The sequence below is a fragment of the Heterodontus francisci genome, unplaced genomic scaffold (assembly GCF_036365525.1).
Source record: "Heterodontus francisci isolate sHetFra1 unplaced genomic scaffold, sHetFra1.hap1 HAP1_SCAFFOLD_757, whole genome shotgun sequence".
NCBI classification, from domain to species: Eukaryota; Metazoa; Chordata; class Chondrichthyes; order Heterodontiformes; family Heterodontidae; genus Heterodontus; species Heterodontus francisci.
The window spans coordinates 1-22,373 of NW_027140538.1; positions in this window are offsets into that span (position 1 = coordinate 1).

Consider the following 22,373-nt stretch of genomic DNA (forward strand, 5'->3'; position numbering starts at 1 on the left):
TACCGACTGCTCGCTGCTCCATCCTTCCGCACCTGACTGCTCGCTGCTCAATCCCACCGCTCCTGACTGCTCGCTGCTTCATCCCGCCACTCCTGACTGCACGCTGTTCCATCCCGCCACTCCTGACTGCTCGCTGCTCCATCCCGCCGCACCTGACTGCACGCTGTTCCATCCCGCCGCTCCTGACTGCTCGCTGCTCCATCCCTCCGCTTCTGTCCTCGCTGCTCCATCCCTCCGCCTCTGTCCTCGCTGCTCCATCCCTCCGCTTCTGTCCTCGCTGCTCCATCCCTCCGCTTCTGTCCTCGCTGCTCCATCCCTCCGCTTCTGTCCTTGCTGCTCCATCCCGCCGCTGCTGACTGCTCGCTGCTCCATCCCGCCACTCCTGTCTGCTCGCTGCTCCCTCCCGCCACTCCTGTCTGCTCGCTGCTCCATCCCGCCGCTCCTGACTGCTCGCTGCTCCATCCCTCCGCTCCTGACTGCTCGCTGCTCCATCCCGCCACTCCTGACTGCTCGCTGCTCCAACCCGCCGCTTCTGTCCTCGCTGCTCCATCCCTCCACTCCTGACTGCTCGCTGCTCCATCCCTCCGCTTCTGTCCTCGCTGCTCCATCCCTCCGCTTCTGTCCTCGCTGCTCCATCCCGCCGCTCCTGACTGCTCGCTGCTCCAGCCCGCCGCTCCTGACTGCTCGCTGCTCCATCCCTCCACTCCTGACTGCTCGCTGCTCCATCCCGCCGCTCCTGACTGCTCGCTGCTCCAACCCGCCGCTTCTGTCCTCGCTGCTCCATCCCGCCGCTCCTGACTGCTCGCTGCTCCATCCCGCCGCTCCTGACTGCTCGCTGCTCCATCCCTCCGCTCCTGACTGCTTGCTGCTCCAACCCTCCGCTTCTGTCCTCGCTGCTCCATACCTCCGCTTCTGTCCTCGCTGCTCCATCCCTCCGCTCCTGACTGCTCGCTGCTCCAACCCACCGCTTCTGTCCTCGCTGCTCCATCCCGCCGCTCCTGACTGCTCGCTGCTCCATCCCGCCGCACCTGACTGCACGCTGTTCCATCCCGCCGCTCCTGACTGCTCGCTGCTCCATACCTCCGCTTCTGTCCTCGCTGCTCCATCCCTCCGCCTCTGTCCTCGCTGCTCCATCCCTCCGCTTCTGTCCTCGCTGCTCCATCCCTCCGCTTCTGTCCTCGCTGCTCCATCCCTCCGCTTCTGTCCTCGCTGCTCCATCCCGCCGCTCCTGACTGCACGCTGTTCCATCCCGCCGCTCCTGACTGCTCGCTGCTCCATCCCTCCGCTTCTGTCCTCGCTGCTCCATCCCTCCGCCTCTGTCCTCGCTGCTCCATCCCTCCGCTTCTGTCCTCGCTGCTCCATCCCTCCGCTTCTGTCCTCGCTGCTCCATCCCGCCGCTCCTGACTGCACGCTGTTCCATCCCGCCGATCCTGACTGCTCGCTGCTCCATCCCTCCGCTTCTGTCCTCGCTGCTCCATCCCGCCGCTCCTGACTGCACGCTGTTCCATCCCGCCGATCCTGACTGCTCGCTGCTCCATCCCTCCGCTTCTGTCCTCGCTGCTACAACCCGCCGCTCTTGACTGCTCGCTGCTCCAACCCGCCGCTCCTGACTGCTCGCTGCTCCATCCCACCGCTCCTGACTGCTCGCTGCTCCATCCCGACGCTCCTGACTGCTCGCTGCTCCATCCCACCTCTACCGACTGCTCGCTGCTCCATCCTTCCGCACCTGACTGCTCGCTGCTCCATCCCACCGCTCCTGACTGCTCGCTGCTTCATCCCGCCACTCCTGACTGCTCGCTGCTCCATCCCGCCGCTCCTGACTGCTCGCTGCTCCATCCCGCCGCTCCTGAATGCTCGCTGCTCCATCCCGCCACTTCTGACTGCTCGCTGCTCCATCCCGCCGCTCCTGACTGCTCGCTGCTCCATCCCTCCGCTTCTGTCCTCGCTGCTCCATCCCTCCGCTCCTGACTGCTCGCTGCTCCATCCCGCCGCTCCTGACTGCTCACTGCTCCATCCCTCCGCTTCTGTCCTCGCTGCTCCATCCCGCCGCTCCTGACTGCTCGCTGCTCCATCGCACCGCTCCTGACTGCTCGCTACTCCATCCCTCCGCTTCTGTCCTCGCTGCTCCATCCCTCCGCTTCTGTCCTCGCTGCTCCATCTCGCCGATCCTGTCCTTGCTGCTCCATCCCGCCGCTGCTGACTGCTCGCTGCTCCATCCCGCCACTCCTGTCTGCTCGCTGCTCCCTCCCGCCACTCCTGTCTGCTCGCTGCTCCATCCCGCCGCTCTTGACTGCTCGCTGCTCCATCCCGCCGCTCCTGACTGCTTACTGCTCCATCCCGCCGCTCCTGACTGCTTGCTGCTCCATCCCGCCGCTCCTGACAGATCGCTGCTCCATCCCAACGCTCCTGACTGCTCGCTGCTCCATCCCGCCGCTCCTGACTGCTCGCTGCTCCATCCCTCCGCTTCTGTCCTCTCTGCTCCATCCCGCCGCTCCTGACTGCTCGCTGCTCCATCCCTCCGCTCCTGACTGCTCGCTGCTCCACCCCGCCGCTCCTGACTGCTCACTGCTCCATCCCTCCGCTTCTGTCCTCGCTGCTCCATCCCTCCGCTTCTGTCCTCGCTGCTCCATCCCGCCGCTCCTGTCCTCGCTGCTCCATCCCGCCGCTCCTGACTGCTCTCTGCTCCATCCCGCCGCTCCTGACTGCTCGCTGCTCCATCCCGCCACTCCTGGCTGCTCGCTGCTCCATCCCGCCACTCTTGACTGCTCGCTGCTCCCTCCCGCCACTCCTGTATGCTCGCTGCTCCATCCCGCCGCTTCTGTCCTCGCCGCTCCATCCCTCCGCTCCTGACTGCTCGGTGCTCCATCCGGCCACTCTTGACTGCTCGCTGCTCCCTCCCGCCACTCCTGACTGCTCGCTGCTCCATCCCTCCGCTTCTGTCCTCGCCGCTCCATCCCTCCGCTCCTGACTGCTCGGTGCTCCATCCCGCCGCTCCTGACTGCTCGCTGCTCCATCCCTCCGCTTCTGTCCTTGCTGCTCCATCCCGCCGCTCCTGACTGCACGCTGCTCCATCCCGCCGCTCCTGACTGCTCGCTGCTCCATCCCGCCGCTTCTGTCCTCGCTGCTCCATCCCGCCGCTCCTGACAGCACGCTGCTCCATCCCGCCGCTCCTGACTGCTCGCTGCTCCATCCCTCCGCTTCTGTCCTCGCTGCTCCATCCCGCCGCTCCTGACTGCACGCTGCTCCATCTCGCCGCTCCTGACTGCTCGCTGCTCCATCCCTCCGCTGCTGTCCTCGCTGCTCCATCCCGCCGCTCCTGACTGCTCGCTGCTCCATCCCGCCGCTCCTGACTGCTCGCTGCTCCATCCCGCCGCTCCTGACTGCTCGCTGCTCCATCTCGCAGCTCCTGACTGCTCGCTGCTCCATCCCTCCGTTGCTGTCCTCGCTGCTCCATCCCGCCGCTCCTGACTGCTCGCTGCTCCATCCCTCTGCTCCTGACTGCTCGCTGCTCCATCCCGCCACTCCTGACTGCTCGCTGCTCCAACCCGCCGCTTCTGTCCTCGCTGCTCCATCCCTCCACTCCTGACTGCTCGCTGCTCCATCCCTCCGCTTCTGTCCTCGCTGCTCCATCCCTCCGCTTCTGTCCTCGCTGCTCCATCCCGCCGCTCCTGACTGCTCGCTGCTCCATCCCGCCGCTCTTGACTGCTCGCTGCTCCCTCCCGCCACTCCTGACTGCTCGCTGCTCCATCCCTCCGCTTCTGTCCTCGCCGCTCCATCCCTCCGCTCCTGACTGCTCGGTGCTCCATCCCGCCGCTCCTGACTGCTCGCTGCTCCATCCCTCCGCTTCTGTCCTTCCTGCTCCATCCCGCCGCTCCTGACTGCACGCTGCTCCATCCCGCCGCTCCTGACTGCTCGCTGCTCCATCCCGCCGCTTCTGTCCTCGCTGCTCCATCCCGCCGCTCCTGACAGCACGCTGCTCCATCCCACCGCTCCTGACTGCTCGCTGCTCCATCCCTCCGCTTCTGTCCTCGCTGCTCCATCCCGCCGCTCCTGACTGCACGCTGCTCCATCTCGCCGCTCCTGACTGCTCGCTGCTCCATCCCTCCGCTGCTGTCCTCGCTGCTCCATCCCGCCGCTCCTGACTGCTCGCTGCTCCATCCCGCCGCTCCTGACTGCTCGCTGCTCCATCCCGCCGCTCCTGACTGCTCGCTGCTCCATCTCGCCGCTCCTGACTGCTCGCTGCTCCATCCCTCCGTTGCTGTCCTCGCTGCTCCATCCCGCCGCTCCTGACTGCTCGCTGCTCCATCCCTCCGCTCCTGACTGCTCGCTGCTCCATCCCGCCACTCCTGACTGCTCGCTGCTCCAACCCGCCGCTTCTGTCCTCGCTGCTCCATCCCTCCACTCCTGACTGCTCGCTGCTCCATCCCTCCGCTTCTGTCCTCGCTGCTCCATCCCTCCGCTTCTGTCCTCGCTGCTCCATCCCGCCGCTCCTGACTGCTCGCTGCTCCATCCCGCCGCTCCTGACTGCTCGCTGCTCCATCCCGCCGCTCCTGACTGCTCGCTGCTCCAACCCGCCGCTTCTGTCCTCGCTGCTCCATCCCGCCGCTCCTGACTGCTCGCTGCTCCATCCCGCTGCTCCTGACTGCTCGCTGCTTCATCCCGCCGCTCCTGACTGCTCGCTGCTCCATCCCGCCACTCCTGACTGCTCGCTGCTCCATCCCGCCGCTCCTGACTGCTCGCTGCTCCATCCCGCCGCTCCTGACTGCTCGCTGCTCCATCCCGCCACTCCTGACTGCTCGCTGCTCCATCCCGCCGCTCCTGACTGCTCGCTGCTCCATCCCTCCGCTTCTGTCCTCGCTGCTCCATCCCTCCGCTCCTGACTGCTCGCTGCTCCATCCCGCCGCTCCTGACTGCTCACTGCTCCATCCCTCCGCTTCTGTCCTCGCTGCTCCATCCCGCCGCTCCTGACTGCTCGCTGCTCCATCGCGCCGCTCCTGACTGCTCGCTACTCCATCCCTCCACTTCTGTCCTCGCTGCTCCATCCCTCCGCTTCTGTCCTCGCTGCTCCATCCCGCCGCTCCTGTCCTTGCTGCTCCATCCCGCCGCTGCTGACTGCTCGCTGCTCCATCCCGCCATTCCTGTCTGCTCGCTGCTCCCTCCCGCCACTCCTGTCTGCTCGCTGCTCCATCCCGCCGCTCTTGACTGCTCGCTGCTCCATCCCCCCGCTCCTGACTGCTTGCTGCTCCATCCCGCCGCTCCTGACAGATCGCTGCTCCATCCCAACGCTGCTGACTGCTCGCTGATCCATCCCGCCGCTCCTGACTGCTCGCTGCTCCATCCCTCCACTTCTGTCCTCTCTGCTCCATCCCGACGCTCCTGACTGCTCGCTGCTCCAACCCGCCGCTTCTGTCCTTGCTGCTCCATCCCTCCGCTCCTGACTGCTCGCTGCTCCCTCCCGCCACTCCTGTCTGCTCGCTGCTCCATCCCGCCGCTCTTGACTGCTCGCTGCTCCATCGCGCCGCTCCTGACTGCTCGCTGCTCCATCCCGCCGCTCCTGACAGATCGCTGCTCCATCCCACCGCTTCTGACTGCTCGCTGCTCCATCCCGCCGCTCCTGACTGCTCGCTGCTCCATCCCGCCGCTCCTGACTGCTCGCTGCTCCATCCCTCCGCTTCTATCCTCGCTGCTCCATCCCGCCGCTCCTGACTGCTCACTGCTCCAACCCGCCCCTTCTGTCCTCGCTGCTCCATCCCTCCGCTCCTGATTGCTCGCTGCTCCATCCCGCCGCTCCTGACTGCTCGCTGCTCCATCCCGGCGCTCCTGACTGCTCATTGCTCCAACCCGCCCCTTCTTTCCTCGCTGCTCCATCCCTCCGCTCCTGACTGCTCACTGCTCCAACCCGCCCCTTCTGTCCTTGCTGCTCCATCCCTCCGCTCCTGACTGCTCGTGGCTCCATCCCTCCGCTCCTGACTGCTCGTGGCTCCATCCCTCCGCTCCTGACTGCTTGCTGCTCCAACCCTCCGCTTCTGTCCTCGCTGCTCCATCCCTCCGCTTCTGTCCTTGCTGCTCCATCCCTCCGCTCCTGATTGCTCGCTGCTCCAACCCACCGCTTCTGTCCTCGCTGCTCCATCCCGCCGCTCCTGACTGCACGCTGTTCCATCCTGCCGCTCCTGACTGCTCGCTGCTCCATCCCGCCGCTCCTGACTGCACGCTGTTCCATCCCGCCGCTCCTGACTGCTCGCTGCTCCATCCCTCCGCTTCTGTCCTCGCTGCTCCATCCCTCCGCCTCTGTCCTCGCTGCTCCATCCCTCCGCTTCTGTCCTCGCTGCTCCATCCCTCCGCTTCTGTCCTCGCTGCTCCATCCCTCCGCTTCTGTCCTCGCTGTTCCATCCCGCCGATCCTGACTGCACGCTGCTCCATCCCTCCGCTTCTGTCCTTGCTTCTCCATCCCGCCACTCCTGACTGCTCGCTGCCTACAACCCGCCGCTCCTGACTGCTCGTTGCCTCGAACCCTCCGCTCTTGACTGCTCGCTGCTCCAACCCGCCGCTCTTGACTGCTCGCTGCTCCATCCCACCGCTCCTGACTGCTCGCTGCTCCATCCCACCGCTCCTGACTGCTCGCTGCTCCATCCCGACGCTCCTGACTGCTCGCTGCTCCATCCCACCTCTACTGACTGCTCGCTGCTCCATCCTTCCGCACCTGACTGCTCGCTGCTCCATCCCGCCGCTCCTGACTGCTCGCTGCTCCAACCCGCCGCTCCTGACTGCTCGCTGGTCCATCCCGCCGCTCCTGACTGCTCGCTGCTCCATCCGGCCGCTCCTGACTGCTCGCTGCTCCATCCCGCCAGTCCTGACTGCTCGCTGGTCCATCCCGCCGCTCCTGACTGCTCGCTGCTCCATCCCGCCGCTCCTGACTGCTCGCTGCTCCATCCCGCCACTCCTGACTGCTCGCTGCTCCATCCCGCCGCTCCTGACTGCTCGCTGCTCCATCGCGCCGCTCCTGACTGCTCGCTGCTCCATCCCTCCGCTTCTGTCCTCGCTGCTCCATCCCGCCACTCCTGTCTGCTCGCTGCTCCCTCCCGCCACTCCTGTCTGCTCGCTGCTCCATCCCGCCGCTCTTGACTGCTCGCTGCTCCATCCCGCCGCTCCTGACTGCTTGCTGCTCCATCCCGCCGCTCCTGACAAATCGCTGCTCCATCCCAACGCTCCTGACTGCTCGCTGCTCCATCCCGCCGCTGCTGACTGCTCGCTGCTCCATCCCTCCGCTTCTGTCCTCTCTGCTCCATCCCGCCGCTCCTGACTGCTAGCTGCTCCAACCCGCCGCTTCTGTCCTTGCTGCTCCATCCCTCCGCTCCTGACTGCTCGCTGCTCCACCCCGCCGCTCCTGACTGCTCACTGCTCCATCCCTCCGCTTCTGTCCTCGCTGCTCCATCCCGCCGCTCCTGACTGCTCGCTGCTCCATCCCGCCACTCCTGTCTGCTCGCTGCTCCATCCCGCCACTCTTGACTGCTCGCTGCTCCCTCCCGCCACTCCTGTCTGCTCGCTGCTCCATCCCGCCGCTCTTGACTGCTCGCTGCTCCATCCCGCCGCTCCTGACTGCTCGCTGCTCCATCCCGCCGCTCCTGAGAGATCGCTGCTCCATCCCACCGCTCGTGACTGCTCGCTGCTCCATCCCGCCACTCCTGACTGCTCGCTGCTCCATCCCGCCGCTAATAACTGCTCGCTGCTCCATCCCGCCGCTGCTGACTGCTCGCTGCTCCATCCCTCCGCTTCTGTCCTCTCTGCTCCATCCCGGCGCTCCTGACTGCTAGCTGCTCCAACCCGCCGCTTCTGTCCTTGCTGCTCCATCCCTCCGCTCCTGACTGCTCGCTGCTCCACCCCGCCGCTCCTGACTGCTCACTGCTCCATCCCTCCGCTTCTGTCCTCGCTGCTCCATCCCTCCGCTTCTATCCTCGCTGCTCCATCCCGCCGCTCCTGACTGCTCACTGCTCCAACCCGTCGCTCCTGTCTGCTCGCTCCTCCAACCCACTGCTCCTGACTGCTCGCTGCACCATCCCGCCGCTCCTGACTGCTCACTGCTCCAACCCGCTGCTCCTGACTGCTCACTGATCCAACCCACTGCTCCTGACTGCTCGCTGCTCCGTCCCGCCATTCCTGTCTGCTTGCTGCTCCAACCCACTGCTCCTGACTGCTCGCTGCTCCATCCCGCCACTCCTGACTGCTCACTGCTCCAAGCCACTGCTCTTGACTGCTCGCTGCTCCAACCCGTCGCTCTTGACTGCTCGCTGCTCCATCCCTCCCCTCTTGACTGCTCACTGCTCCAACCCACTGCTCTTGACCGCTCGCTGCTCCATCCCAACGCTTCTGTCCACTCGCTGCTCCAACCCACTGCTCCTGACTGCTCGCTGCTCCAACCCGTCGCTCCTGTCCGCTCGCTCCTCCAACCCACTGCTCCTGACTGCTCGCTGAACCATCCCGTCGCTCCTGACTGCTCACTGCTCCAACCCGCTGCTCCTGACTGCTCACTGATCCAACCCACTGCTCCTGACTGCTCGCTGCTCCGTCCCGCCATTCCTGTCTGCTTGCTGCTCCAACCCACTGCTCCTGACTGCTCGCTGCTCCATCCCGCCACTCCTGACTGCTCACTGCTCCAACCCGCTGCTCCTGACTGCTCACTGATCCAACCCACTGCTCCTGACTGCTCGCTGCTCCGTCCCGCCATTCCTGTCTGCTTGCTGCTCCAACCCACTGCTCCTGACTGCTCGCTGCTCCATCCCGCCACTCCTGACTGCTCACTGCTCCAAGCCACTGCTCCTGACTGCTCGCTGCTCCAACCCGTCGCTCCTGACTGCTCACTGCTCCAACCCACTGCTCCTGACTGCTCGCTGCACCATCCCGCCACTCCTGACTGCTCACTGCTCCAACCCACTGCTCCTGACTGCTCGCTGCTCCAACCCACTGCTCCTGACTGCTCGCTGCTCCATCCCGCCACTCCTGACTGCTCACTGCTCCAACCCACTGCTCCTGAATGCTCACTGCTCCAACCCACTGCTCCTGACTGCTCGCTGTTCCAACCCACTGCTCCTGACTGCTCGCTGCTCCATCTCGCCACTCCTGACTGCTCACTGCTCCAACCCACTGCTCCTGACTGCTCACTGCTCCAACCCACTGCTCCTGACTGCTCGCTGCTCCAACCCGTCGCTCTTGTCTGCTCGCTGCTCCAACCCACTGCTCCTGACTGCTCGCTGCTCCAGCCCGCTGCGCCTGACTGCTCGCTGCTCCATCCCGCCGCTCCTGACTGCTCTCTGCACCATTCCGCCACTCCTGACTGCTCGCTGCTCCATCCCGCCGCTCCTGACTGCTCTCTGCACCATTCCGCTGCTCCTGACTGCTCGCTGCTCCATCCCGCCGCTCCTGACTGCTCGCTGCTCCATTCCGCCGCTCCTGTCTGTTCTCTGCTCCATCCCGCCGCTCCTGACTGCTCGCTGCTCCATCCCGCCGCTCTTGACTGCTCGCTGCTCCATCCCGCCGCTCCTGACTGCTCGCTGCTCCATTCCGCCACTCTTGACTGTTTGCTGCTCCATTCCTTCGCTCCTGACTGCTCGCTGCTCCATCCCGCCGCTCTTGACTGCTCGCTGCTCCATCCCGCCGCTCCTGACTGCTCGCTGCTCCATTCCGCCACTCTTGACTGTTTGCTGCTCCATTCCTTCGCTCCTGACTGCTCGCTGCTCCATCCCGCCGCTCCTGACTGCTCGCTGCTCCATCCCGCCACTCCTGACTGCCCTCTGCTCCATCCCGCCACTCCTGTCTGCTCGCTGCTCCATCCCGCCGCTCTTGACTGCTCGCTGCTCCATCCCGCTGCTCTTGACTGCTCTCTGCTCCATCCCGCCACTCCTGACTGCTCGCTGCTCCATCCCGCCACTCCTGTCTGCTCGCTGCTCCATCCCGCCGCTCTTGACTGCTCTCTGCTCCATCCCGCTGCTCCTGACTGCTCGCTGCTCCATTCCGCCAGTCTTGACTGTTCGCTGCTCCATTCCTTCGCTCCTGACTGCTCGCTGCTCCATCCCGCCGCTCCTGACTGCTCGCTGCTCCATCCTGCCGCTCCTGACTGCTCTCTGCTCCATCCCGCCGCTCCTGACTGCTCGCTGCTCCATCCAGCCCCCCTTGACTGCTCGCTGCTCCATCCCGCTGCTCTTGACTGCTCGCTGCTCCATCCCGCCAGTCCTGTCAGCTCGCTGCTCCATCCCGCCGCTCTTGACTGCTCGCTGCTCCATCCCGCCGCTCCTGACTGCTCTCTGCTCCATCCTGCCGCTCCTGACTGCTCGCTGCTCCATCCTGCCACTCCTGTCTGCTAGCTGCTCCATCCCGCTGCTCTTGACTGCTCGCTGCTCCATCCCGCTGCTCCAACCCACTGCTCCTGACTGCTCGCTGCTCCATCCCGCCGCTCCTGACTGCTCACTGCTCCAACCCACTGCTCCTGACTGCTCACTGATCTAACCCACTGCTCCTGACTGCTCGCTGCTCCATCCCGCCATTCCTGTCTGCTTGCTGCTCCAACCCACTGCTCCTGACTGCTCGCTGCTCCATCCCGCCACTCCTGACTGCTCACTGCTCCAACCCACTGCTCCTGACTGCTCGCTGCTCCAACCCACTGCTCCTGACTGCTCACTGCTCCAACCCACTGCTCCTGACTGCTCGCTGCTCCATCCCGCCACTCCTGACTGCTCACTGCTCCAACCCACTGCTCCTGACTGCTCGCTGCTCCAACCCACTGCTCCTGACTGCTCACTGCTCCAACCCACTGCTGCTGACTGCTCGCTGCTCCAAGCCGTCGCTCCTGTCTGCTCGCTGCTCCAACCCGTCGCTCCTGTCTGCTCGCTGCTCCAACCCTTCGCTCCTGTCTGCTCGCTGCTCCATCCTGCTGCTCCTGACTGCTCGCTGCTCCATCCTGCTGCTTCTGAGTTCTCGCTGCTCCATCCCACTGCTCCTGACTGCTCGCTGCTCCATCCCGCCACTCCTGACTGCTCACTGCTCCATCCCACTGCTCCTGACTGCTCGCTGCTCCATCCCTCCGCTTCTGTCCTCGCTTCTCCATCCCGCCGCTCCTGACTGCTCGCTGCCTACAACCCGCCGCTCCTGACTGCTCGTTGCCTCGAACCCTCCGCTCTTGACTGCTCGCTGCTCCAACCCGCCGCTCTTGACTGCTCGCTGCTCCATCCCACCGCTCCTGACTGCTCGCTGCTCCAACCCACTGCTCCTGACTGCTCGCTGCTCCGTCCCGCCATTCCTGTCTGCTTGCTGCTCCAACCCACTGCTCCTGACTGCTCGCTGCTCCATCCCGCCACTCCTGACTGCTCACTGCTCCAACCCGCTGCTCCTGACTGCTCACTGATCCAACCCACTGCTCCTGACTGCTCGCTGCTCCGTCCCGCCATTCCTGTCAGCTTGCTGCTCCAACCCACTGCTCCTGACTGCTCGCTGCTCCATCCCGCCACTCCTGACTGCTCACTGCTCCAAGCCACTGCTCCTGACTGCTCGCTGCTCCAACCCGTCGCTCCTGACTGCTCACTGCTCCAACCCACTGCTCCTGACTGCTCGCTGCACCATCCCGCCACTCCTGACTGCTCACTGCTCCAACCCACTGCTCCTGACTGCTCGCTGCTCCAACCCACTGCTCCTGACTGCTCGCTGCTCCATCCCGCCACTCCTGACTGCTCACTGCTCCAACCCACTGCTCCTGAATGCTCACTGCTCCAACCCACTGCTCCTGACTGCTCGCTGTTCCAACCCACTGCTCCTGACTGCTCGCTGCTCCATCTCGCCGCTCCTGACTGCTCACTGCTCCAACCCACTGCTCCTGACTGCTCACTGCTCCAACCCACTGCTCCTGACTGCTCGCTGCTCCAACCCGTCGCTCTTGTCTGCTCGCTGCTCCAACCCACTGCTCCTGACTGCTCGCTGCTCCATCCCGCCGCTCCTGACTGCTCGCTGCTCCATCCCGCCGCTCCTGACTGCTCTCTGCTCCATTCTGCTGCTCCTGACTGCTCGCTGCTCCAACCCGCCACTGTTGACTGCTCGCTGCTCCAACCCGCCGCTCCTGACTGCACACTGCTCCAGCCCGCTGCGCCTGACTGCTCGCTGCTCCATCCCGCCGCTCCTGACTGCTCTCTGCACCATTCCGCCACTCCTGACTGCTCGCTGCTCCATCCCGCCGCTCCTGACTGCTCTCTGCACCATTCCGCTGCTCCTGACTGCTCGCTGCTCCATCCCGCCGCTCCTGACTGCTCGCTGCTCCATTCCGCCGCTCCTGTCTGTTCTCTGCTCCATCCCGCCGCTCCTGACTGCTCGCTGCTCCATCCCGCCGCTCTTGACTGCTCGCTGCTCCATCCCGCCGCTCCTGACTGCTCGCTGCTCCATTCCGCCACTCTTGACTGTTTGCTGCTCCATTCCTTCGCTCCTGACTGCTCGCTGCTCCATCCCGCCGCTCTTGACTGCTCGCTGCTCCATCCCGCCGCTCCTGACTGCTCGCTGCTCCATTCCGCCACTCTTGACTGTTTGCTGCTCCATTCCTTCGCTCCTGACTGCTCGCTGCTCCATCCCGCCGCTCCTGACTGCTCGCTGCTCCATCCCGCCACTCCTGACTGCCCTCTGCTCCATCCCGCCACTCCTGTCTGCTCGCTGCTCCATCCCGCCGCTCTTGACTGCTCGCTGCTCCATCCCGCTGCTCTTGACTGCTCTCTGCTCCATCCCGCCACTCCTGACTGCTCGCTGCTCCATCCCGCCACTCCTGTCTGCTCGCTGCTCCATCCCGCCGCTCTTGACTGCTCTCTGCTCCATCCCGCTGCTCCTGACTGCTCGCTGCTCCATTCCGCCAGTCTTGACTGTTCGCTGCTCCATTCCTTCGCTCCTGACTGCTCGCTGCTCCATCCCGCCGCTCCTGACTGCTCGCTGCTCCATCCTGCCGCTCCTGACTGCTCTCTGCTCCATCCCGCCGCTCCTGACTGCTCGCTGCTCCATCCAGCCCCCCTTGACTGCTCGCTGCTCCATCCCGCTGCTCTTGACTGCTCGCTGCTCCATCCCGCCAGTCCTGTCAGCTCGCTGCTCCATCCCGCCGCTCTTGACTGCTCGCTGCTCCATCCCGCCGCTCCTGACTGCTCTCTGCTCCATCCTGCCGCTCCTGACTGCTCGCTGCTCCATCCTGCCACTCCTGTCTGCTAGCTGCTCCATCCCGCTGCTCTTGACTGCTCGCTGCTCCATCCCGCTGCTCCAACCCACTGCTCCTGACTGCTCGCTGCTCCATCCCGCCGCTCCTGACTGCTCACTGCTCCAACCCACTGCTCCTGACTGCTCACTGATCTAACCCACTGCTCCTGACTGCTCGCTGCTCCATCCCGCCATTCCTGTCTGCTTGCTGCTCCAACCCACTGCTCCTGACTGCTCGCTGCTCCATCCCGCCACTCCTGACTGCTCACTGCTCCAACCCACTGCTCCTGACTGCTCGCTGCTCCAACCCACTGCTCCTGACTGCTCACTGCTCCAACCCACTGCTCCTGACTGCTCGCTGCTCCATCCCGCCACTCCTGACTGCTCACTGCTCCAACCCACTGCTCCTGACTGCTCGCTGCTCCAACCCACTGCTCCTGACTGCTCACTGCTCCAACCCACTGCTCCTGACTGCTCGCTGCTCCAAGCCGTCGCTCCTGTCTGCTCGCTGCTCCAACCCGTCGCTCCTGTCTGCTCGCTGCTCCAACCCTTCGCTCCTGTCTGCTCGCTGCTCCATCCTGCTGCTCCTGACTGCTCGCTGCTCCATCCTGCTGCTTCTGAGTTCTCGCTGCTCCATCCCACTGCTCCTGACTGCTCGCTGCTCCATCCCGCCACTCCTGACTGCTCACTGCTCCATCCCACTGCTCCTGACTGCTCGCTGCTCCATCCCTCCGCTTCTGTCCTCGCTTCTCCATCCCGCCGCTCCTGACTGCTCGCTGCCTACAACCCGCCGCTCCTGACTGCTCGTTGCCTCGAACCCTCCGCTCTTGACTGCTCGCTGCTCCAACCCGCCGCTCTTGACTGCTCGCTGCTCCATCCCACCGCTCCTGACTGCTCGCTGCTCCATCCCACCGCTCCTGACTGCCCGCTGCTCCATCCCGACGCTCCTGACTGCTCGCTGCTCCATCCCACCTCTACTGACTGCTCGCTGCTCCATCCTTCCGCACCTGACTGCTCGCTGCCCCATCCCGCCGCTCCTGACTGCTCGCTGCTCCATCCCGCCGCTCCTGACTGCTCGCTGCTCCATCCCGCCGCTCCTGACTGCTCGCTGCTCCATCCGGCCGCTCCTGACTGCTCGCTGCTCCATCCCGCCGCTCCTGACTGCTTGCTGCTCCATCCCGCCGCTCCTGACAAATCGCTGCTCCATCCCAACGCTCCTGACTGCTCGCTGCTCCATCCCGCCGCTGCTGACTGCTCGCTGCTCCATCCCTCCGCTTCTGTCCTCTCTGCTCCATCCCGCCGCTCCTGACTGCTAGCTGCTCCAACCCGCCGCTTCTGTCCTTGCTGCTCCATCCCTCCGCTCCTGACTGCTCGCTGCTCCACCCCGCCGCTCCTGACTGCTCACTGCTCCATCCCTCCGCTTCTGTCCTCGCTGCTCCATCCCGCCGCTCCTGACTGCTCGCTGCTCCATCCCGCCACTCCTGTCTGCTCGCTGCTCCATCCCGCCACTCTTGACTGCTCGCTGCTCCCTCCCGCCACTCCTGTCTGCTCGCTGCTCCATCCCGCCGCTCTTGACTGCTCGCTGCTCCATCCCGCCGCTCCTGACTGCTCGCTGCTCCATCCCGCCGCTCCTGAGCGATCGCTGCTCCATCCCACCGCTCGTGACTGCTCGCTGCTCCATCCCGCCACTCCTGACTGCTCGCTGCTCCATCCCGCCGCTCCTGACTGCTCGCTGCTCCATCCCTCCGCTTGTATCCTCGCTGCTCCATCCCGCCGCTCCTGACTGCTCACTGCTCCAACCCGTCGCTCCTGTCTGCTCGCTCCTCCAACCCACTGCTCCTGACTGCTCGCTGCACCATCCCGCCGCTCCTGACTGCTCACTGCTCCAACCCGCTGCTCCTGACTGCTCACTGATCCAACCCACTGCTCCTGACTGCTCGCTGCTCCGTCCCGCCATTCCTGTCTGCTTGCTGCTCCAACCCACTGCTCCTGACTGCTCGCTGCTCCATCCCGCCACTCCTGACTGCTCACTGCTCCAAGCCACTGCTCTTGACTGCTCGCTGCTCCAACCCGTCGCTCTTGACTGCTCGCTGCTCCATCCCTCCCCTCCTGACTGCTCACTGCTCCAACCCACTGCTCTTGACCGCTCGCTGCTCCATCCCACCGCTTCTGTCCACTCGCTGCTCCAACCCACTGCTCCTGACTGCTCGCTGCTCCAACCCGTCGCTCCTGTCCGCTCGCTCCTCCAACCCACTGCTCCTGACTGCTCGCTGAACCATCCCGTCGCTCCTGTCTGCTCACTGCTCCAACCCGCTGCTCCTGACTGCTCACTGATCCAACCCACTGCTCCTGACTGCTCGCTGCTCCGTCCCGCCATTCCTGTCTGCTTGCTGCTCCAACCCACTGCTCCTGACTGCTCGCTGCTCCATCCCGCCACTCCTGACTGCTCACTGCTCCAACCCGCTGCTCCTGACTGCTCACTGATCCAACCCACTGCTCCTGACTGCTCGCTGCTCCGTCCCGCCATTCCTGTCTGCTTGCTGCTCCAACCCACTGCTCCTGACTGCTCGCTGCTCCATCCCGCCACTCCTGACTGCTCACTGCTCCAAGCCACTGCTCCTGACTGCTCGCTGCTCCAACCCGTCGCTCCTGACTGCTCACTGCTCCTACCCACTGCTCCTGACTGCTCGCTGCACCATCCCGCCACTCCTGACTGCTCACTGCTCCAACCCACTGCTCCTGACTGCTCACTGCTCCAACCCACTGCTCCTGACTGCTCGCTGCTCCATCCCGCCACTCCTGACTGCTCACTGCTCCAACCCACTGCTCCTGAATGCTCACTGCTCCAACCCACTGCTCCTGACTGCTCGCTGTTCCAACCCACTGCTCCTGACTGCTCGCTGCTCCATCTCGCCACTCCTGACTGCTCACTGCTCCAACCCGCCACTGTTGACTGCTCGCTGCTCCAACCCGCCGCTCCTGACTGCACACTGCTCCAGCCCGCTGCGCCTGACTGCTCGCTGCTCCATCCCGCCGCTCCTGACTGCTCTCTGCACCATTCCGCCACTCCTGACTGCTCGCTGCTCCATCCCGCCGCTCCTGACTGCTCTCTGCACCATTCCGCTGCTCCTGACTGCTCGCTGCTCCATCCCGCCGCTCCTGACTGCTCGCTGCTCCATTCCGCCGCTCCTGTCTGTTCTCTGCTCCATCCCGCCGCTCCTGACTGCTCGCTGCTCCATCCCGCCGCTCTTGACTGCTCGCTGCTCCATCCCGCCGCTCCTGACTGCTCGCTGCTCCATTCCGCCACTCTTGACTGTTTGCTGCTCCATTCCTTCGCTCCTGACTGCTCGCTGCTCCATCCCGCCGCTCTTGACTGCTCGCTGCTCCATCCCGCCGCTCCTGACTGCTCGCTGCTCCATTCCGCCACTCTTGACTGTTTGCTGCTCCATTCCTTCGCTCCTGACTGCTCGCTGCTCCATCCCGCCGCTCCTGACTGCTCGCTGCTCCATCCCGCCACTCCTGACTGCCCTCTGCTCCATCCCGCCACTCCTGTCTGCTCGCTGCTCCATCCCGCCGCTCTTGACTGCTCGCTGCTCCATCCCGCTGCTCTTGACTGCTCTCTGCTCCATCCCGCCACTCCTGACTGCTCGCTGCTCCATCCCGCCACTCCTGTCTGCTCGCTGCTCCATCCCGCCGCTCTTGACTGCTCTCTGCTCCATCCCGCTGCTCCTGACTGCTCGCTGCTCCATTCCGCCAGTCTTGACTGTTCGCTGCTCCATTCCTTCGCTCCTGACTGCTCGCTGCTCCATCCCGCCGCTCCTGACTGCTCGCTGCTCCATCCTGCCGCTCCTGACTGCTCTCTGCTCCATCCCGCCGCTCCTGACTGCTCGCTGCTCCATCCAGCCCCCCTTGACTGCTCGCTGCTCCATCCCGCTGCTCTTGACTGCTCGCTGCTCCATCCCGCCAGTCCTGTCAGCTCGCTGCTCCATCCCGCCGCTCTTGACTGCTCGCTGCTCCATCCCGCCTCTCCTGACTGCTCTCTGCTCCATCCTGCCGCTCCTGACTGCTCGCTGCTCCATCCTGCCACTCCTGTCTGCTAGCTGCTCCATCCCGCTGCTCTTGACTGCTCGCTGCTCCATCCCGCTGCTCCAACCCACTGCTCCTGACTGCTCGCTGCTCCATCCCGCCGCTCCTGACTGCTCACTGCTCCAACCCACTGCTCCTGACTGCTCACTGATCCAACCCACTGCTCCTGACTGCTCGCTGCTCCATCCCGCCATTCCTGTCTGCTTGCTGCTCCAACCCACTGCTCCTGACTGCTCGCTGCTCCATCCCGCCACTCCTGACTGCTCACTGCTCCAACCCACTGCTCCTGACTGCTCGCTGCTCCAACCCACTGCTCCTGACTGCTCACTGCTCCAACCCACTGCTCCTGACTGCTCGCTGCTCCATCCCGCCACTCCTGACTGCTCACTGCTCCAACCCACTGCTCCTGACTGCTCGCTGCTCCAACCCACTGCTCCTGACTGCTCACTGCTCCAACCCACTGCTCCTGACTGCTCGCTGCTCCAAGCCGTCGCTCCTGTCTGCTCGCTGCTCCAACCCGTCGCTCCTGTCTGCTCGCTGCTCCAACCCTTCGCTCCTGTCTGCTCGCTGCTCCATCCTGCTGCTCCTGACTGCTCGCTGCTCCATCCTGCTGCTTCTGAGTTCTCGCTGCTCCATCCCACTGCTCCTGACTGCTCGCTGCTCCATCCCGCCACTCCTGACTGCTCACTGCTCCATCCCACTGCTCCTGACTGCTCGCTGCTCCAACCCACTGCTCCTGACTGCTCGCTGCTCCATCCCGCCACTCCTGACTGCTCACTGCTCCAACCCACTGCTCCTGACTGCTCGCTGCTCCAAGCCGTCGCTCCTGTCTGCTCGCAGCTCCAACCCGTCGCTCCTGTCTGCTCGCTGCTCCAACCCGTCGCTCCTGTCTGCTCGCTGCTCCAACCCACCGCTCCTGTCCTCGTTGCTCCATTCTGCTGCTCCTGACTGCTCGCTGCTCCATCCTGCTGCTCCTGACTGCTCGCTGCTCCAACCCACTGCTCCTGACTGCTCGCTGCTCCAATCCGTCGCTCCTGAGTTCTCGCTGCTCCATCCCGCCGCTCCTGACTGCTCGCTGCTCCATCCCGCCGCACCTGACTGCTCGCTGCTCCATCCTGCTGCTCCTGAGTGCTCGCTGCTCCATCCCGCCGCTCCTGTCTGCTCGCTGCTCCATCCTGCTGCTCCTGAGTTCTCGCTGCTCCATCCCGCCGCTCCTGACTGCTCGCTGCTCCATCCCGCCGCACCTGACTGCTCGCTGCTCCAATCCGTCGCTCCTGAGTTCTCGCTGCTCCATCCTGCTGCTCCTGAGTTCTCGCTGCTCCATCCCGCCGCTCCTGACTGCTCGCTGCTCCATCCCGCCGCACCTGACTGCTCGCTGCTCCATCCCGCCGCTCCTGAGAGATCGCTGCTCCATCCCACCGCTCGTGACTGCTCGCTGCTCCATCCCGCCACTCCTGACTGCTCGCTGCTCCATCCCGCCGCTCCTGACTGCTCGCTGCTCCATCCCTCCGCTTCTATCCTCGCTGCTCCATCCCGCCGCTCCTGACTGCTCACTGCTCCAACCCGTCGCTCCTGTCTGCTCGCTCCTCCAACCCACTGCTCCTGACTGCTCGCTGCACCATCCCGCCGCTCCTGACTGCTCACTGCTCCAACCCGCTGCTCCTGACTGCTCACTGATCCAACCCACTGCTCCTGACTGCTCGCTGCTCCGTCCCGCCATTCCTGTCTGCTTGCTGCTCCAACCCACTGCTCCTGACTGCTCGCTGCTCCATCCCGCCACTCCTGACTGCTCACTGCTCCAAGCCACTGCTCTTGACTGCTCGCTGCTCCAATCCGTCGCTCTTGACTGCTCGCTGCTCCATCCCTCCCCTCCTGACTGCTCACTGCTCCAACCCACTGCTCTTGACCGCTCGCTGCTCCATCCCACCGCTTCTGTCCACTCGCTGCTCCAACCCACTGCTCCTGACTGCTCGCTGCTCCAACCCGTCGCTCCTGTCCGCTCGCTCCTCCAACCCACTGCTCCTGACTGCTCGCTGAACCATCCCGTCGCTCCTGACTGCTCACTGCTCCAACCCGCTGCTCCTGACTGCTCACTGATCCAACCCACTGCTCCTGACTGCTCGCTGCTCCGTCCCGCCATTCCTGTCTGCTTGCTGCTCCAACCCACTGCTCCTGACTGCTCGCTGCTCCATCCCGCCACTCCTGACTGCTCACTGCTCCAACCCGCTGCTCCTGACTGCTCACTGATCCAACCCACTGCTCCTGACTGCTCGCTGCTCCGTCCCGCCATTCCCGTCTGCTTGCTGCTCCAACCCACTGCTCCTGACTGCTCGCTGCTCCATCCCGCCACTCCTGACTGCTCACTGCTCCAAGCCACTGCTCCTGACTGCTCGCTGCTCCAACCCGTCGCTCCTGACTGCTCGCTGCTCCATCCCGCCACTCCTGACTGCTCACTGCTCCAACCCACTGCTCCTGACTGCTCGCTGCTCCAACCCACTGCTCCTGACTGCTCGCTGCTCCATCCCGCCACTCCTGACTGCTCACTTCTCCAACCCACTGCTCCTGAATGCTCACTGCTCCAACCCACTGCTCCTGACTGCTCGCTGTTCCAACCCACTGCTCCTGACTGCTCGCTGCTCCATCTCGCCACTCCTGACTGCTCACTGCTCCAACCCACTGCTCCTGACTGCTCACTGCTCCAACCCACTGCTCCTGACTGCTCGCTGCTCCAACCCGTCGCTCTTGTCTGCTCGCTGCTCCAACCCACTGCTCCTGACTGCTCGCTGCTCCATCCCGCCGCTCCTGACTGCCCGCTGCTCCATCCCGCCGCTCCTGACTGCTCTCTGCTCCATTCTGCTGCTCCTGACTGCTCGCTGCTCCAACCCGCCACTGTTGACTGCTCGCTGCTCCAACCCGCCGCTCCTGACTGCACACTGCTCCAGCCCGCTGCGCCTGACTGCTCGCTGCTCCATCCCGCCGCTCCTGACTGCTCTCTGCACCATTCCGCCACTCCTGACTGCTCGCTGCTCCATCCCGCCGCTCCTGACTGCTCTCTGCACCATTCCGCTGCTCCTGACTGCTCGCTGCTCCATCCCGCCGCTCCTGACTGCTCGCTGCTCCATTCCGCCGCTCCTGACTGCTCGCTGCTCCATCCCGCCACTCCTGACTGCCCTCTGCTCCATCCCGCCACTCCTGTCTGCTCGCTGCTCCATCCCGCCGCTCTTGACTGCTCGCTGCTCCATCCCGCCGCTCCTGACTGCTCTCTGCTCCATCCCGCCGCTCCTGACTGCTCTCTGCCCCATCCCGCCCCCCTTGACTGCTCGCTGCTCCCTCCCGCTGCTCTTGACTGCTCGCTGCTCCATCCCGCCAGTCCTGTCAGCTCGCTGCTCCATCCCGCCGCTCTTGACTGCTCGCTGCTCCATCCCGCCGCTCCTGACTGCTCTCTGCTCCATCCTGCCGCTCCTGACTGCTCGCTGCTCCATCCTGCCACTCCTGTCTGCTAGCTGCTCCATCCCGCCGCTCTTGACTGCTCGCTGCTCCATCCCGCTGCTCTTGACTGCTCGCTGCTCCATCCTGCCACTCCTGTCTGCTCGCTGCTCCATCCCGCCGCTCTTGACTGCTCGCTGCTCCATCCCGCTGCTCCAACCCACTGCTCCTGACTGCTCGCTGCTCCATCCCGCCGCTCCTGACTGCTCACTGCTCCAACCCACTGCTCCTGACTGCTCACTGATCCAACCCACTGCTCCTGACTGCTCGCTGCTCCATCCCGCCATTCCTGTTTGCTTGCTGCTCCAACCCACTGCTCCTGACTGCTCGCTGCTCCATCCCGCCACTCCTGACTGCTCACTGCTCCAACCCACTGCTCCTGACTGCTCGCTGCTCCAACCCACTGCTCCTGACTGCTCACTGCTCCAACCCACTGCTCCTGACTGCTCGCTGCTCCAAGCCGTCGCTCCTGTCTGCTCGCTGCTCCAACCCGTCGCTCCTGTCTGCTCGCTGCTCCAACCCTTCGCTCCTGTCTGCTCGCTGCTCCATCCTGCTGCTCCTGACTGCTCGCTGCTCCATCCTGCTGCTTCTGAGTTCTCGCTGCTCCATCCCACTGCTCCTGACTGCTCGCTGCTCCATCCCGCCACTCCTGACTGCTCACTGCTCCATCCCACTGCTCCTGACTGCTCGCTGCTCCAACCCACTGCTCCTGACTGCTCGCTACTCCATCCCGCCACTCCTGACTGCTCACTGCTCCAACCCACTGCTCCTGACTGCTCGCTGCTCCAAGCCGTCGCTCCTGTCTGCTCGCTGCTCCAACCCGTCGCTCCTGTCTGCTCGCTGCTCCAACCCGTCGCTCCTGTCTGCTCGCTGCTCCAACCCACCGCTCCTGTCCTCGTTGCTCCATTCTGCTGCTCCTGACTGCTCGCTGCTCCATCCTGCTGCTCCTGACTGCTCGCTGCTCCAACCCACTGCTCCTGACTGCTCGCTGCTCCAATCCGTCGCTCCTGAGTTCTCGCTGCTCCATCCCGCCGCTCCTGACTGCTCGCTGCTCCATCCCGCCGCACCTGACTGCTCGCTGCTCCATCCTGCTGCTCCTGAGTGCTCGCTGCTCCATCCCGCCGCTCCTGTCTGCTCGCTGCTCCATCCTGCTGCTCCTGAGTTCTCGCTGCTCCATCCCGCCGCTCCTGACTGCTCGCTGCTCCAACCCGTCGCTCCTGACTGCTCGCTGCTCCATCCTGCTGCTCCTGAGTTCTCGCTGCTCCATCCCGCCGCTCCTGACTGCTCTCTGCTCCATCCTGCCGCTCCTGTCTGCTCGCTGCTCCAACCCACCGCTCCTGTCCTCGTGGCTCCATCCCGCCGCTCCTGACTGCTCGCTGCTCCATCCCGCCGCTCCTGACTGCTCGCTGCTCCATCCCGCCGCTCCTGACTGCTCTCTGCTCCATCCTGCCACTCCTGACTGCTCTCTGCTCCATCCCGCTGCCCCTGACTGCTCGCTGCTCCATCCAGCCACTCCTGTCTGCTCGCTGCTCCATCCCGCCCCCCTTGACTGCTCGCTGCTCCATCCCGCTGCTCTTGACTGCTCTCTGCTCCATCCC